Raw genomic sequence first — 18859 nt, forward strand, 5'->3', positions numbered from 1 at the left:
TTTCTTAACAAATTCAATTAAAATAAATTATGACGGTATTTGGCAATAAAGAAATTAAAATAAAGGCTCTGCTGGATTTGTTTGGCCACTTCTCTTCTTAATCTGGCCTTAAGGCGACGGTGAAGCTGCATAATAAAAGAATACCCTAATGCCAACATTAGCCAACATTACATTATTAGCCTAATGTCAACATTAGCCAACATTACTCTGTCTACATTATGATTTTATGGTTAAATAATAATTATTTATAATTTAAAAACCCTTTACTCACCAGGATTAGGCTATGTGTTTTTGTGAAGGTTCATTAGGCCTTTTGAATTTACTGGCTTTAGCGCTGTCCTGCGCTCAGGATTGTGCGTCTAGCAGCACTGAACACCCTTTCGCTGCTGCTGCTGCTGCTGCTGCTACAGGCCGAGATGCAGAGTTCTGATCTGGCTAATTTTGCAAGTTTTGGGTAGGATTGTTTGTTCATCTTTTACCAGCCAAGGTAATCCATTTAATTTTCCATGACAGCAGTTTCAATGTAGCGAGTGACCTCGTATTTTTATCTGTCAGCTTGCTGTTTACCGCTCTACCGTAACACGCAGTGTATGAGCAACCACCAAAATACCTTGGCGGCTAGAATGACCGTTCCTTCTGAACTGGTGACTTGCTTGACCACAGTCAAAATTTGCTCTTTTTAACTTCTCCGTCATAATTTGTTTCACCTTTGCAGGGATGGATTTTTATGTAACAAACGATTTGATTACTTTCACGGGCTAATCGAAATGCATCACATGACTGTTCATTTACTTACCGCGCAAGCCAAGCCCGGCCCGACCCCATCTAAAATGATAGAAATCAAATAGGAACCCACCCGAACCTGTCGGGTCTCGCCAGGATCCGTCGGGTTCAGGCAAAGATCCTCAGCTCTATGCCTTCGTCTATAAACTTGTAATACTATTTAAATCACCATGATCATGAGACCAATTCTCACTATTAACTTGTGGCTTTTTAACTGTCTAGCATTAGGGTATTAGTTGTTTATTAGTTAAAAAAAAGTACATATTTTCCATGATCATGTTCTACATCCATAATCCTACCTAATACCTAAACCCAACAAGTTCAATACTTATTAATAACTAGGGGTTTACTGATCTGAAAGACATAATTAATGGTTTGTTAATAGCGAGAATTGTTCTTTAAAATAAAGTGACCTCATTTCTCAAAAAAAACAATGAAATCCTCAGGGGTTTGAATGACATACAATTAAGTAAATGAAGTCAGAATTGTCATATGTGGGTAAACTATTACCTTTAATAGAATAAAGTAAACACTTCAGCTCCTCTGATGCATGTAAATGCTGATGTTGGCATCCAAAATTACAACAAGCTGGATACCTCAAGAGAGTGTTAATACACTTTTGAGCTACAGGCAAAAAAAACATCCTTTCCGAAGTGACAAAGTAAATAATTCTTTCTCCGATCAATCCAACCTCACCTTCTTAGTCATGCGCTACTGTATTACTCTATTAGAGGCTAAAACAGGGCCTGAGATGCAGAGAGAGATTATGGAGCGACTGTTTCTGTGTCAAACGACAGTTATATAAGCGATTATGTTTCAATCCGGAATGTTACATGCTACTGCATATTTTTATTCAGGAGGATTAGTGGTTCAAGTATCATTAAATATACCTGGTTGAGGTATGACACATTAACCCTGCAATTAAGACAGGCCATTACCGGGAAGTTGCACTGAAGGTTAATTGTTTTTCTGAGCTTTGCTTAATTAGACTGAAAGCAATCTAAAAGAGATCACTACTTGGATTGCATAACAGAACTAGACTTTTTTTAGTGCATAGGCTTTTAAAGGATTAGTTGGCAAGACTCAAAGTGAACCTGCAGAGAATTTTACAACCCAGGCTCATTGAAAATACATCCCTTAGCCTACATTTCAGGGTTCTTAGAGGTCATGGAATTTCTGGAATATCTTGGAATTTTGAAAGTTTTGTTCCAGTCTATATACACATTATTAATATTTATTTGACATGGACATCACAATTACACTGAACAACCAAATGCATTTGTTTAAGTGTTTTAGGAAACTTGCTAATTCTCAACACCTTTCTACTGGACGCTTGACAAAATTGTAATATAATAAATACACATACACAACATTATAATTCTTTACCTAAAATTATTGAAGGCAAAAGCAAAGGCGACATGATCCAACAAACTAACTGTAGACTATTTGTGCAAACACTGCTGTGTTGGTTTTAACCACTTTTTAAGAACACTACTAAAAATATTTATATTACTTTCTGATTTTAGGCTAACAGGTAAATCATTCCACAGTTTGGCTCCCTTTACAGAGAGGATTTTACAAAGGAGGTCTTACACTTTGACACTAGACAGTCATCATTAGCAGTAACTCTGTGAGAGGTTTGATGCCTACTGATTAGATCAGAAAACAGGATTGGAACATGATTATTTAAACATTAAAAAAAAAAAACAATTTAAGATAATTCAATTGAATAAAACTGAAAACTAAAAAGATTATGCTTACATAAAACTTCACAGTGATGCCAGCGCATAGGCTTTTAGTCCATAATTTTAACTGCTTGTTTATATATTGAGTCAATAGGCTTCAATGTAGTTAAAGAGGCTTGTGATTAAGATGTAATGCAATATGTCAAGAGAGAGAATATCATTGTGTGCATGGATGATTTTGCAGTTTGATATTACATCACCATCATTATTGGGAGCTGAAGCATTACAAACCTTGGTATTCTAAATAAATCTTTTTTCATGGAATACCAAGGACTTTTGTTTGTTGCGTTAAATTTTGGTTCACATTTATCAAAATGTAATTGATACCATGTCTAGTTTTTGATGGAAAATGGACGTTTCAAGATATTTGACTACAAAATGACTACTTCAAAGAATTGAGAGTTCTCTTATTTATTTTAATTTCTTTTAAACTATGAGGAAAATTCTCCATAGTTGCTTTTTAATGGCTTTTAAATGAATGAAAATGATATTCAAGTTCAAACTCTTTTAATATTAGTATTAAGGTCTAATTTTATATTATTTATTACTATTTTTTATAAAATTGGCTTGTTTTTTCTGTTCGTTTTTAAATCATGAAAATTCAGCTGAGTGGGAACCTTTATTTATTTATTTATTTATTTATTTATTTATTTATTTATTTATTTATTTAGTTTTCACAAAATGTTATATACATTGCTCCACATATGTTATATTGCATGTTTCAAATGACAAATACACAAGGTGGCGGTGTCTACATTTGTGTGAATCTAAAATACATTACTTAGGATGCATTTACAGATAATACATTTATAAATAAATAAAATAATGTCAGATACACCTCCTCCTTGTACTTAAGAAGGCAGGGCTTGTTGTACAGATCACCTAGCGAACCACTGACCTAAACCCAACAATCAAAGTTTTCAAAAGCACACATATTTGATTCGAGACATAGACATCCAGTAGTTTTGTGGTTTTAATGTGGGTGTTGTGCAAAGTACTGCACAAGAACAATCATTTATTTGTTGATCAAATGTCCCTATTAATGTGTTGTAAAGGAAATAAAATCTAATTGTGGATGAAAAGCATTGTCAATGCACCGTGATGCACCGTAATATTGAATTAAACCAATTATATGGCATGATAATTGTAACTAAACCGAACCGTGAGACCAGTGTAGGTACACACCTCTAGTATTTTATATTATTTAATACAATTTTAATGACAGCATCTTGTTTTTCTGTTTATTATAGGTCATTATTACCTTGCTCTGGCTATGTTTTTTATTTATTTTTATTTTTATTTTTTTTGCACGTTTCAGATGACAAATCCACCAGGGGGTGCAGTTTATGTTTTTGCAAATCTGAAATGCTCTACTTAGGATAGCGTTTTGTTGTACAGGTCAGATATACTTTCTTCTTGTACATGCAAATGAGAAGGCAGAGCTTGTCACACAGATCAACTTGCGAACCACTAAGAGAAAAGTCCATGGCAGCTTCGTAGTTTTACCTTGATTTTACTTTGATTTTTATCTATTTTGTGGATCCGTGCTTCACCGAACTCGAACCAAACAAACTCAGACAAAAAAAATCAACACTGTACAAAAACATGTTTGATTACAAAATCATAAACATCAAGTTGTTTTGTGGTGTTTATTTGGGGTTGTGCAAAGAACTGCACATAATAATCTTTTGTTTGTCCATAATATATTCCTGCAAATATCATTAATGTGAAAAGGAATAAAAGATGTTGACCTCACACTTACCATAAGTGTTGATTTGTTTCAAAAACAAATTAGGCTGAGGCACGTATTTCCAATGAGCCTGTGTTGAGGTTCTAGAAAGACTTAAGTTAGATTCGAAAGCTCTGAAACATGAAAAAGTGAATTTATTGGCTGTCTTTCACTTTAAAATGACAAACACCATACATCTCTTTATTATTTAGGCTAAAACACTGCTTTATTTATTTATTTGTTTGTTTGTGCTTTCATTTTAGTAGTCTTTAATTTCTTTTGTTGTATTTTTCTAAATGAATCCTCATTGCACTTAACTTTACAATGATAATAAAGCTTGTTTTAAATGTTTTATTTAGGAATTATAATGCTTTGTTTCATTATTTTGTCTTCATTTACAAGTAGCAGCTACTGTACATTTCTGTCCATTCGCATCCCATCCCCACCTGGGCAGCCTTTTCTCAAATTGCTGTTATACCTAAACACATTTTCATAATCTCTTTGTCGCGTGGCAGTGTCACACATGCTGGTGGTGGTCATTTTGAATGGTCACTCCCTGTATCTGTGGTTTAGTTTGGTTTGTGAAGATTTAGTTGTGTGCTGATTTCATTTGATCTACAGATCACTTTTTAGCCCTCTTATGGCAATTCCAGAGTCACATTCACAATGGTACTAGTGGCACATCTAAAGCTAATAGCGTCATAACTCCAATAGATTTCACTCTCCCACATAAACAATGTGTGTGTAAGGATCAGACTGGACACCCTCCGGCACAATTAGGACACTGGGACATCTCGTCCTTTTCTGTGTTCATGCTTCTAGGAAATGTGACACAAAAATGAGCAGCATTTGCTTTGTACCTTGTGTCATTATTGCAGATACAGTGGAACTGGTAATCTAATATAGCATCCATAATGAAAAAAGAGTTGAAAGAGTAAAACTAAGCAACCACTTAAGGACAGCCAACAGTAATAGATTTTAAAAACATGTATTGTTTTTTTTTGTTTTGTTTTTTAATTAAAAACTAACAAATTGAAACTAAGGGTGCTTTCACACCTACACTTTTGTTTCGGAACGTGTCTCGTTTGCCCAGTTAGCGCGGTTCGATTGGCATATGTGAACAGGTCAATCGCGCTCTGTTCCGCGCCAAAGTAATCGCTCCGAGATCGCTTGAATGAGGTGGTCTCGGCTCGATTGAAACGAACCCTGGAGCGGTTCGATTGCAGTGAGAAAGCGATCCGATCCGAGCGCAGTTGTATCACAGTGTTTTATGCATATGTAATAGGCTTACGGCTATATGAAGAGAGAGTTATGAGTAGGGCGGGAAGTTTCGCGAGTCTCCGGATGCCCGCAAACGAGTGATGATCTCCCGGTAATCTTGCGTCTCCCTCCCTCAAATAGGCATCGTCGCGCACCCTTCTCACCCCTCCCCACTGCGTCTCTCCTCCTCAGACATGTCGCGCGCGCGCACCCTGTCAATCACCACCAAACCACCACCTCTCCTGACAGCTTGGCGGGACGCTGCAAAATAAACCCTGACAGTCTGACCAATGTGAGGAGAGTTTACTCGCACGTGACTTGTTTTAGCACTTTTGGTCCGTTTAGAAACTTTGCAGTGTGAAAGCGAACCGCTCCAAGAGCAAAGAGCAACAATGTAACAATTGTAATCTCTGTTTCGGAACAACTGAATCGATTCACAGGTGTGAAAGCACCCTAACAGAATCCCTTATTCTGCACATAGAAAAAGGAAGTCTTATAAAATGCCCAGTGGTCAAACAAAAGTGGTTGACGACAGACAAGCTGCCAATAATAATGTAATAAATAATAAAAACAACAACAACAAAAACTGTTTGAAGCTGTGTAAACTGTGTAAACATGGTCTTTAACTGTTTTACTGTAATGAAGGATTTGATTTGGGTATTTTTCTATTTTAACTGACTGAAGGATTTCAAATTGAAAATATGAAAATTTCTTTGGCAAATTTTTCGTTCAGGTTTTTAAAGTCAATTTAATGCAGGGGTCTCAAACTCGCGGCCCGCGGGCCATTTGCGGCCCTCAGTGCAATATTTTGTGGCCCGCGCCGACCGCTGTACACTGACAGAATCAGCGGAGCGGGGATTCCCAGCCCGCCGTGTAAACAAAGGGGCGGGGATGCCGGTGACGTCACCACGCACCCCGCTTCTTTGTTAGACGCTGTGACGGGCGGGAAGTGACGGGAGGGAACTCGCGCCGGCCAGAACCAAGGTAAGCTGTTCCCGCCCCTGCCTGCCACTTAGCTACCTATCTGCAGCCTGCCACCTACCTAGCTACAGCCTGCATCTTATATATATTATAGGTAGATACAGACTGGTACAGACTGATGTGACTGGAGTGGGGTGGGGGTGTTTTATTTACACATATATACCCCTTTTTTTTAGGTGAGGGCAGGCACGTGCACACATAGGGCTCAACCTGTGCAGAGCACATGCCCTTTTTAGTCTTGGATAGAAAGTGCCCTTCCAAAATGATCAAAAGTGCCCCCGCGACGCGGCACACCTTCGGTCCCGCCCTTCAGTAGGCTCGCGACAACACCGCTCTTGAGTACGCGCGCTACAACACAGCTGATCAGTACGTGCATCCACTCTGCAGATCTGCACCAATCACCCCCCCCCCCCTCCCCAAGTTCCATACTGAGGGTCTCAACTGCTTCCGCTCTAAAGCCAAATGTGGTTCAGATTTGTGAGAAGAAGCGCTGTCAAGTCTCTGGCAGCAAGGAGTAGGCAAAAGATGCCATGTTCAGAAGAACAGTTCATAATCTTCACTCAATGTTTATTAATGTTCAGGACACTTCATGTTCAGAAGAAATAATTAAAACTGTTAATAATGACATTTGAGGACTTTTTTTTTTTTGTGAAATCCCTTATGCGGCCCAGCCTCACCCAGACTTTGCCTCCTAAGGCCCCCAGGTAAATTGAGTTTGAGACCCCTGATTTAATGTATGAAATGACCTGTTATTTGGTAATGTAAAAGTAACTTTGAGTAAGTTTTGACGTGTACTTTGCAATATTTGAAGTTTATTTTTTAAGCTAATTTCGAGAGGAGCACGTACTTATAATTGACCACAGCTGGTCCTGCATTAGCTAATGCATGATTCACAATTTGGATGGTTCCTAACTCACTATAAATAAGTTTCTTACCTCAGTTATCTTAGTCTTGAAGAATCCCCCCTTCCACCCCTCTCCTCCTCCCTTTCCTATAATAGGGTGGCACGACGGCCCAGTGGTTAGCACTGTTGCCTCACAGCAAGAACGTCACTGGTTCAAGTGCTTAAAAGGCCAGTCGAAGTTTCATGTTCTCATCATGCTCGCGTGGATTTCCCCTGGGTTCTTCCCACAATCCAAAGATGTGACATAGGTGATTAACCAAACCAAACTGGCATCATAGATGAGCGCTTAATCAGCAGTATTTCTCTTCATATCAATCCCTAAATTGTCATTAGCCAATAATAAACAGTAGAGTTCTTAAGACCTACCTGAGCTCAAACTCCCCTGCAAGCAGGAGAGAACCACGGGCTCAAGTATCTTATGGGCTCAGGGTACTCTCCCGGGACAGCATGCCAAACACGATTTATTGTCCATCATCAGCGAAATGTAAACTGTTGTATTTTTTAAGTAAATTTTACCCTGTTTGTAAGTTTCACCTAAAGAGTGTAGGGCCATATTTTATCTTAAAGTAATTCTCATTAATAATAATTCATTAACAGTGAATTTTGCCTCAATACACTCCTTATTTGCTGCTTATTAATAGGTATCAAGGTAGTAGTTGAGTTTAGATGTTAGTTAGGATTAGGAATGTAAAATAAGATCATGAAGAATTTGTGCTATAAAAGACAGTATCCTATTTATTATTCACTAGTGAATAGTGAGAATTGGTACTTAACTAAAATATTACTATGGCAAGAAGGTCACAGAGCCGTGCTGTGGCGCGACCCCTGATTAATAAAAGGACTAAGCCAAAGGAAAATTAATGAAGGAATAAAGATAAAAAGAATGTCATAAGCAACAAGTTACTACACCAAACAATAACAGTGTGAAAACTTGATTTAAAAAAACTGAACTGAAAAAAAAAGGATTTAAAGATGATTCCTTGTACTTTCAAAAAATAATAAAACGGACAAGTGGCTGTAAACAATGGATTTGGGCTGAATTTAAACAAAGTAAGTTGATTGTTAGTAAATTTATTTTGATTGTTTAAATCCAAATCATATAAATAGGTTTGCAACAATTTTGCAGAAATCTTTTTTTTTTTTTGTGTACTTCATTTACTTACTCATTGTAAACATAATAAACAGTTCTGCATAATATAGACCTACAAGTCCAATGTTTAATTTCTACAAGCGTGCATTGAGTACTAACAATTGGAAATATGGTCTGCCTTACTACTACTGTAACACACACATAAACATGCACGCAAACACACTCCCTGCAGTGAGAACTCGCTTGAGCTGTTGCCATATTGGTGGATTAGCATGATGAAGGCCAGACACCAAGTATAGCATCATCTGATGTGTTTTTTGTCATCTTGGATGTTAATTAATAGAGAAAAGTGCAACACCAACTGAGCAGCCCCCAACTTAGTCCAATCAAATCACATCTGATCACAAGTTCATTAATGGCGTCCTGTAGAGCACCATGGAAGAGTTTATTTATTTATTTTCAGGATATAACAAGTCAGAGATCAATCCTCATTTGACCATTTAAAACAAGATAGATGCTTTAAGCTGATTAGGATGACACATTCAATTATTGTGGTAACACTTTACAGTAAGCGTGCATTAGTTTACGCATTATCATGAACTAACAATGAATAACACATCTATTAAGCATTACTTAACCATTATTAATGCTAACTAAACATTTGGTAACACTTTATTTTGATGGTCCATTTGAGTATCATTAGACTATCTGCTTAATATCTGTAAATACTGACATTTAACAGTCCTTTAACAGACATTTTACTGACTATAAGAAACTTTGCAAGTGAATGTCAACTTGCACTAACCCTAACTCCAACCCAAACCCCAACTTAACAGTCTACTGATAATCTAAAGAGAATTAGTTGGCATGTAGATGCAATGCAACTTAAATTTAACAAACGAACGATTAAAATTAAGTGTAATCCAACATTTATTTATGTGTTAGCTAATTCATTAGTAAACATGATCTAACAGTAAACAACGACTTTGTTCAGCAATAATTACCGGCTATTTACCGGTAATGTTACAACTTCTCTTTCCAGAAAATAGCCAGAACAAATTTACCAGTATTTTCAAAAATGGCCTGTTCACACATACACACCTTCCCGAAAAATTGCCGGTAATTTTCTGAAAAGGTCTGTATGTGTGAAAGGGGCTAAAGTGTAGAATGAAGGTTAGTAAAGCATTAGGAAATGTTGGAATTGTGTACACTTTACGAAAAGGTTCTCAATTCCATTAACAAATGCTTTGTTAATGATAAATCATGTTGGTAAATAGTTAACAAACATTGGCCTACGATTAATCCAAACTGTTTAAATGAAAAGTTCCTATTGAACACAAAAGAAGATATTTTGAAGAATGTTGAAAACTGATATTCGAAATGAACAGTTCAAAATATGGGAGTCTAACATTTTTCAAAATATCTTGTTTTGTCATCAACAAATGACTTTGCTGCTTGTTCAAACTTATTTAAAATGAGCTGTAACAACTCAATTCTTGAACTTGTTTTATGTCCAATCCACTTTTGATTGTTAAGTCATCTCAGTCGATTTGTATTGGGACAACATGAATAAAGTGTGTGGACCCCGGCATTTTTTACAGTGTACAGAAAAGAAAATCTGATTTAACCAGGTTCGCACTATTTGGAGAGAGTAAATGATGAGTGAATTTTCCTGTTAGGGTGAACTTTTACTTTCATCATACCGATCTCCACAATTATGAATCATCATCAGGTGGCAGATATATGTTATTATAGCCGTTCTGGCCCAGATTATATGGTCAGTCCTGTGACACATAAAGCGAAGGCACGCTCAGGTATAAGAGGGGGAGGATTTCCTGAAAGCAGGCTACAACCTTCTGTCGAATCCTATTAAAGAGCCTATCTGCAAGCTGTCGTCAGATAACAGATAACCAGAGGCGTTCACTGTATTTTTGCCTGTGGCCTTTTCTAGATGGGACTTGGCTGTCAAAAAAAAACATGGCATGTTTGCTTGCTTAGTGCTGGAGTTGTATTATACACTGAATACTACAGAATTGTGGAAAACAAGTGGACATTGTTTTCTTTTACTCACTTTTTTCTGTTTTTTCCTCATCCCTTCACTTCTCCATCCCTGTACTTTTCCATTACTTTTCTCTGACCTTTCTTTTGTGTGTTTGTTTGTTTTCTTTTTCTTTCTATGCAACTTTTTCTGTTACTCTGTATTTGTGTTTCCTTTCTTTATTTTCTTTATGTTCCCTTTAGTCCCGTGTATATTTTTTGCTTTCTTTCCTTTCTTTTTTTATTTTTCTTCCTTTTCTTACTTTACATTCTACTTCTTTTCTACTGCACATTTTCCTTGTGTGTTTGGTTTTTGTTTTTGTCACTGATTACTTTCATTTTACTTATGAGTTTTTTTCTTCCTTGTATCTTTCCTGTTTTAACAGCTTTTTCTTTTCAGTGTCCACCTATTTGTTTTCTTGGTTTCCTTACTTTTTCCTTTCCTTTTTTCTATTTTTTGTTTCCTGTTTAATGTCTCTTACACTTACCTTTGCTTTCCCCTTTTTCCTTCCTTTCTTTTCCTTTTCTTTCCCTTTCCCTTCCTTTTTTACTCATCCTGTCCTTTCCTCTTTCTGTTCCTGTTCTCTCCCTTTCCATTCCCTTTCCTTTAATTTCCCTTTCCATTTCCCTTTCCCTTCCCTTTTTCTCTTACTGTCCTTTCCTATCCTTTCATTTTCCATTTCCTTTCCTTTCCTGTCTTTTCCTTTTCCTTTTTTTCTTTCCTTACCTACTTTTTACTTCCTTTTCCTTTTCTTTTTCTTTCATGTCTTTTCCTCTTGTAATTTCCTTTGCTTTTCTTTTTTCCTTTCTTTTTCCCTTTTCTGTCTCGTCCTATCCCTTTCTCTTTTTTTGCTTTCATTTCATTTCCTTTTCCCTTTTCTTTTCTTTTCTTTGATTTCCTTTTTTGCATTTCCTTCCCTTTTTCCCTTTCTTTTCTTTCCTGTCCTTTTGCCTTTGTTTTGCTTTTCTTTTCCTTTTTATTCTTCTTTCTGTCCTTTCCTTTCCTCTCCTCTCCTTTTTCATTTTCTTTTCTTTCATTTCCCTTTCCATTCCTGTCCTGGCCTTTTCTTTCCCTTCCTTTTTTCCTTTCATTTTCTTCCCTTTCCTTTCCTTTCATTTTCCCTTTGCTTTCCTTTCCTGTCATGTCCTTTTCTTCCATTTTCTTTCTATTTTTCATTCCTGCCCTCTCCCTTTTGCTTTTATTTCCTTTCTTTTCCTTATCTTAACTTTCCTTCTCTTCTAGTTCCTTTTTCTTTCTTTCTTTCTTTCTTTCTTTCTTTCTTTCTTTCTTTCTTTCTTTCTTTCTTTCTTTCTTTCTTTTTTATTTATTTTCCTTTTCCCTTTTTTTCTTTCCTTTTCTATCCTTTCATTATAGTTTCCTTTCCTGATCCTTCCTTTTCTATTCTTTCCCTTCCTGTCCTCTCCTTTTCCCATTTCTTTTCTTTCTTTTCCTTCCCATTTTTCATTTTCTTTTCTTTTCCTTTTCCCTTTCCTTTCCTGTTTCTTCCTTTCCTGTTCTTTCCTTTCCTTATTTTCCCTTTCCCTTATTTTCATTCCCCTTTACATTTCTTTCATTTTCATAACTTTCCTTCCTTTCACTTCCCCTTTTTCCTTCATTTCCTTTCCTTTTCCCTTTTTTTGTTTGTTCCTTTTCTTTCCTTTTCTTCCCTTTTCCGTTCCTTATTTTCCATTTCTGTTCTTTTTTTCCTTCCTATCTTTTTATTATCATTTCCCTTTCTGTTCTTTCCCATCCTGTCCTCTCCTATTCCCTTTCCATTCCTTTTTTTTCCCGCTTTTTATCATTTTCTATTTCCTTTCCTTTTCCCTTTCCTTTCCTGTCCTGTCCTTTCATTCCCCTTTACATTTTTTTCATTTCATACCTTTCCTTTCTTTCCTTTCACTTCCCCCATTTCTTTCATGTCCTTTCATTTTCCATTTCATTTTATGTTCGTTCCTTTACTTTCCTTTTCTCCCTTTTTTCATTCCTTTTTCCTTTTCTTTCTCTCTTTCTTTCTTTCTTTCTTTCTTTCTTTCTTTCCTTTTTTTGTCCTTTCCTTTTTCCTTTCTTCTCATTTCCTTTCTGTTTGCTTTTCGTTACTTTTCCTGTCCTATTCTTTATCTTTTTCAGTTTTTTGTTTCTTTTCTATCCCTTATTTCCTGTCATCTTCAATGCCTTTCTTCTAATGCTTTTGTTATTTATTTCTCTTCTTTTGGTTTTCTTTTTTTCCACATTACTTTTTGTTTTGCTATCACTTATTTCTTTCAGTTTTTGTAACCTTTTCCTTTCCCTTCCCTTTATTTCATTCCCTTTCCTTTTCTTTTCTCTCCTTCACTTACTATCCTTTCCTTTCCTCTCCTTTCCATCTTTCTTCTCCTCTGTGGATAGATCACAGTGATGTGTCTGTCCTGTCTGCCATCTGTGGCTAGCATTGACAGAGTTGTCTGTTTTTTTTCCATTTGCTTGTTGTGTATGTCACATCTCTGTGTGTATTGAGAAAGCTCGCTGACAGACTAACACAAGCAGTTGTTGACAGACGAGAATGAAGAATGGAAAAATGTCATACAATGCATGCTTTCAGAGATCATTAACACAATCAGCTTTTTTAACAATGCTGAAAAACACAACATAGAAATACAGCTCTGTTAAGACTTTTACCCTGAAGCGTTCGGCTTTTGTTCATTGATGATGATGTTAATCACTGGCTGCTTTGTACCATTATTTCTCTTTATTTTCCAGTCGCTCGGCAGCTGTCCAGTACCTCGAGTCAGATATGGCATCTCTATAATACTCTCATTTATCTTTATTTTCTTTGGGTGAATACGTTTGATTTTTGGTTCAGGCCTGTCCATTTTTCCTCTGTCCTCACATTAATAAAGGATTAACTTTTATCTGACCTGTCGGCTGTATGACACAGACATTAGATCTTCAACACAATAAAAACACTAAAAATATATTGTAGGATAAGCTCAAGAGGTTGTAAAATACAGTAATAGTCAAACTTATTAGCCCACATGTTAAATTTTAATTCTTTTATATTTGAAAAAATGCTAAATTTGGCAGGAGCACTCGTGTCTGTTTGACATGTCACCTGAGCAATACCACTACTGGGTCAGGAAAAAAAGTTGAGAAGAAATGGCTAATTCTCCTCAAAACACAGGTGAGCAAAAAAAGTACATTTTTCAAGTACATGTGGACTGGAACAAAGTTGTCGGCAATTCTCCTATTGCAAAGTCATGCAGTGTGAAACCCCTTGTCGCTGATCCATCCTACAGTGTAAACACAGCATCGGCAGAACGCTAGCCCAGATAGTCATGCAGTGTGTAAACATCTGTGACGTGATTACTTTAAAAATCATGCAGTCTGAACTCGGCACAACTTACTGCTCTCAACTAATGTTAAAAAGCACAACTTTTTTTAATAGTTAGTAAAATTTGAACTATAATTAATATTTTATTATTTTATTATTTTATTATAATACATTTTTTTACCATGATTAATAAACGCTGTGCAAGTATTGTTGAATCTTAGATCATTTCTGTAAATACATTAACTAACATAAACTAATTGAATCGTGTTATAAAGTGTGACTAAGAAATGAATATATACAATACTATAGTGAGTACAAAAATGATTTAATATAAAGTATATTCATTCATTCATTTTCTTGTCGGCTTAGTCCCTTTATTAATCCGGGGTCACCACAGCGGAATGAACTGGCAACTTATCCAGCAAGTTTTTATGCAGCGGATGCCATTCTAGCCGCAACCCATCTCCGCAAAACATCCACACACACATGCACACACACACACTCCTACACTAAGGACAATTTAGCCTACCCAATTCACCTGTACCGCATGTCTTTGGACTGTAAGGAAACCGGAGCACCCGGAGGAAACCCATGCGAGCGCAGTGAGAACATGCAAACTCCATACAGAAATGCCAACTGAGCCGAGGTTCGACCCAGCGACCTTCTTGCTGTGAGGCGACAGCACTACCTACTGCGCCACTGCTTCGCCTAAAAAGTATATATCTTCCCAAAAATATTTTAGACCCTTTTAGAAAAGTATAAATTGTGTCTTTATACAAAAAATAATAATAAATAAATAAATGTAGATACCATTTACCTTTAAGGTTGGGGTACCTCACAAGAAGTAGATTATATTTGGGGGTCTGTGGAAGCTAAAATATTTCAAATCTATGATCTGAATAACTATATTTCCCTTTTCAGTGTAATGATTCCATTTGGATTCAGCATGGACCCACTGAGTGTACTGTATGTTACTTGGAGACACACAGACTGATGTTTTGGATCTGTTTTTTATTGGCAGGGAGCAAATATGTGTTGATAAATCTGTTGAGTGAAAGAGATCTCTCACTCTGTCATGGCTGTCAGTGTAATCTAGTGTCAGTAAATAGTTTCAATGCTGTTCAGTATGAAATCTGCATGTCGCTCTAACAGTCCCCAGCAGGACCATTAGGGCTCCATGATCCACTAGAGCTTCCCTGACTAATCCTCTCAGCCTCAGCCAAAACGCCGGAGCTTTAGCTGGACACTAATGGTGTACAGTGAACTGCCAGTCTCGCAGCTCAGAGAGCACCCAATGGAAATCCTGGCTCTTATGTTTGCGATCCAGTGATTAAGTGTCTGACTGGATGAATGGCATACAGGAGGAATTGATGTGGGATGAACATGAGGACTCTTCATCAAGTCCTTCCCCAGATGTCTGATATCAAGGAGAATGGTTGAAATCCTCATACATCTCCTTTTAAAGTTCCTTTGAAGTGCTTTGAAATGCCATTTTTATTCAATGTTTGCCAACTAACCCAGTCGGGACTTGAACCAACAACCTTCCTGCTGTGGGGCTACAGTGCTATCGTGCTGCCCCCTGGTTTTCAACTTTCTTCTTAATATTTGACTTGATGTTCATCTAAAAACGAAACCTATAAAGATTAAGATCCACATGAGTAAATGGTTAATTGTATTATCATTTTGTAGGGTGAACTGTCTCTTTAAATAATATATCTGTGCTTTAGATGTTGACTTAAGGCAGGGGTGTCCAAACTTGTTCCTGAAGGGCAGATGTCCTGCATAGGTTAGCTGCAATTTCCTTCAACACACCTCCCTGGAAGTTTCTAGTGTACCTAGAAAAAGCTTGATTAGCTGGTTCAGGAGTGTTTAATTGGGGTTCGAATTAATATGCAAGACACCGGCCCTCTAGGACCGAGTTTGGACACCCCAGACTTAAGGCATCATTAGCTTTTGTTTCAAGTTATGTTTTAGCTAGAAGGTTGAGGTTAGAATATGGATGATTTATGTTCAGACCTTCACCTCAAATCTTCAGTTTTTCAACTTTATAAGTGTTACGGCATTTGTTATATTTATAATTCATTATATGTGCCTGATTCTGCTATTTACAGTAATTTACATAAACAAAAATAAAAGAAACAAGAAAATAAAAATGATTAAAACAGATAAAAATGATTAAAATGTGTTAAAACAGGTAATAAAAGAATGAAAAACAAAAGAAAGACGTAGTGTGATCTGTGGGACGTAGCACAGTGCTCATTCAGTAAATGCACAGCTAAACAGATGGGTTTTCAGTCTCGCTTGAATGTGCCTAATGTTGGAGCACATCTGATCATTCCTGGAAGCTGATTCCAGCAGCAGGGCACAGTAGCTGAAAGCGGATTCACTCTGCTTTGACTGAAACTTGGAGTTTCTAATTTACTTGATCTTAATGATCTGTGTGATCTGTTAGGTTTGTATTCAGTGAGCATATTGGTAATGTATTGAGGTCTTAGGCCTTTTATTGATTAGTAAAAGTAATAATACTTAAAAATCTATTCTGAATGTAACTGGGAGCCAGTGTAAAGAGCTGAGGACAGGTTTAATGTGCTCTCATTTTCTGGTTCTGGTCAGCGTTCTGGATGAGCTGCAACTGTCTGATTGTTTTTTTGTGAAGGCCAGTGAGGAGTCTATTACAGCAATCCACCCTGCTGCTGATAAAAGTTTATTAGCTGATGAACAGAATTTTTTTTTTCTATTCCAAAGCATTACTTTTTACTCTATTATTTTCTATACCTGTATGTTAACATGCATGATCATTGCAATAGTGCTGTTCATGTCCTCAGACTGGGAATTGTTCATTTTTGTAGCGACAATTTGCAAAAAAATGAACCCACATTCACTCTCTGCTTCATGTCTTTCATACAGTATATGTACACAGTTCTTTTGTGTGAAGACAATATAGTGGCAATGTCTATTACACGATTTTTAAAAACATAACAACATAACTGCTTAAAGGGATAGTGCCCTCAAAAATTCTGTTGAATGCAAAATAAGATATTTGGAAGAACCCTGGTTACCAATGACTTCCATATTATTTGTTTTCCCACTAAGAATATCAATGGTTACATGTTTCCAGCATTCTTCAGTCTTCTTTTGTGTTCAACAGAACAAACTTGTCAAATTAGTTTGGAACAAGCCAAGATTTAGTAAATGAAAACAGAATATCCATATATCCATATTTGAGTCAGTGGTTAGCACTGTCGCCTAACAGTAAGAAGGTCTCTGGTTTGAGTCATTTCTGTGTGGAGTTGTTCTCCCTGTGTTCCTGTGAATTTCCTCCGAGTGCTTTGGTTTCCACCACAGTCCAAACACATGCGCTGTAGGTGAATTAAATAAACTAAATTGGCCATGTATGAGTGTGTGTGTATGGGTGTTTCCCAGTACTGGTTCGTGGCTGGAAAGGCATTCGCTACACAAAACATATGCCAGAAAATTTGCTGGTTCATTCCACTGTGGCGACCTCTGATAAAGTCATAGACCAAGCCAAAGGAAAATGATGAATGAATGAGTCAACTATCCCTTAAAAACATTCTGTAACCAATAGGAATCAATCTTTTGCTGCCTCTCTAGTTTAGCGCTTAATAATGGGCAATACATTTTGAAGCCATTCAGTAAAAAAAAAAAAGTTGATTTAGTCCTGGCCTAGTTTCAAGCAAAACTTCACATGACACTTACTAATGACATTTTGTCCAAATCGATTTACCCATAAAACTGTTTTAGAGATTTCTTTATTCACTGAATTAATGATGGTTAATTTAATTTCAATACTCTCATTTTCTGTGAAGTGGCCTTCAAATATTGTGTTGGACAACACTGAGCCTTTGAGTCAAAAATACTAAGAACTACTGCTGCGGTTCATTCATTAGATTCCACAGTACAGCGAGCCTTGCGCTTTGTGTAAATCCTGCTCTTATTCCAGTTTAAACTCACTTTTGACTTTTGCATTTCTGGATTAATCCTTTTCTACATTCACACACATTATGAGGAATTCCAGTGTTACGGATGTGACATTTGCAGTAAAAATTCAAAACATACATTCACAGAGAAAGTATATGTTAACATTATATTGAAACATCTGTTTATGTTTTCTAAAACAACTAACCACAGAATTATGGAATCAGAAAAATATCAATCTGTAAAAAAAATGTTTAAAAAAAAATTAAGTAAGGAAAATAAACATGCGATATGGATGTGACCAAAAAAGTCAGCAAGTTTCCGATCTACAGCATACTTAGTAGAAATTCTGTGAATTAAACTGCACAACCCAAAAGAAATAAACCTTATCAAAAGGATAAGAGTCGGTTCTCTTTAGAACAAAAATGATTGATTGTGTTTTACGTTTTTACATTCATGAGGAAAAAAGCTTCGTTATGAATGTGAAACATACCTGGCAACATAGGGATGTGAAAATAAGGGATATCTCAATCCTAAGCCCCCAATTTCGATTGCTTTCCTAACTTTTTATGCTTATTTAAGACTAAATTTGTGTGGTTAAAAGAAAACCCACTAAATTATTATGATTATTATTATTATTATTATTGTTATTATTATTATTATTATTATTATTATTATTATTATTATTTTTATTATTATTATTATTGTTATTGTTATTATTATGTGTATATATCTGTTCAAACACGCACCCAAAACCCAGTGTCCACTTTCGCTCTGCTTTAAACCGCATTTATAGAATCCATTTAGGAAACAGCTTCTATTTATTACTATAAAGCGCATCTGACAGTCATGCACTGATACATGAACTGACTGTTTTGAGGATTGCATAGGAGGGGCAACGACGCCTTTAATAAAAAGGAAGGGAATCCCGCTGATTTTATATTTATTTCTAAGTGTTTTTTCTAAGTCACATTTAAGAGCAAAGGGCATCCCCTGGTGTCTCTGCAATAGGATTTGCGTATAGAGAAGATCGGCTCTTTAATGTTTATTGCCACCCTTCATAGAAAGATTGAAAATATGTGAGAA

General features: G+C 36.4%; 1 protein-coding gene and 1 long non-coding RNA gene across 11 annotated transcripts in view; one reads left to right on the forward strand and one right to left on the reverse strand.

Moving 5' to 3' along the window:
• doc2b (double C2-like domains, beta) overlaps nt 1-18859 on the forward strand; it is a 408709-nt gene that overhangs the window by 225397 nt on the left and 164453 nt on the right. The window lies entirely within an intron of this gene.
• On the reverse strand, nt 5247-8392 carry LOC147844452 (uncharacterized). The gene is made up of 2 exons (XR_015492182.1): nt 5970-8392; nt 5247-5295 (listed from the first exon to the last, which is right to left on the reverse strand). It is a non-coding gene; the product is annotated as an uncharacterized LOC147844452 (long non-coding RNA).

Source organism: Danio rerio, chromosome 5 (assembly GCF_052040795.2).
Source record: "Danio rerio strain M-AB ecotype USA chromosome 5, GRCz13ab, whole genome shotgun sequence".
NCBI classification, from domain to species: Eukaryota; Metazoa; Chordata; class Actinopteri; order Cypriniformes; family Danionidae; genus Danio; species Danio rerio.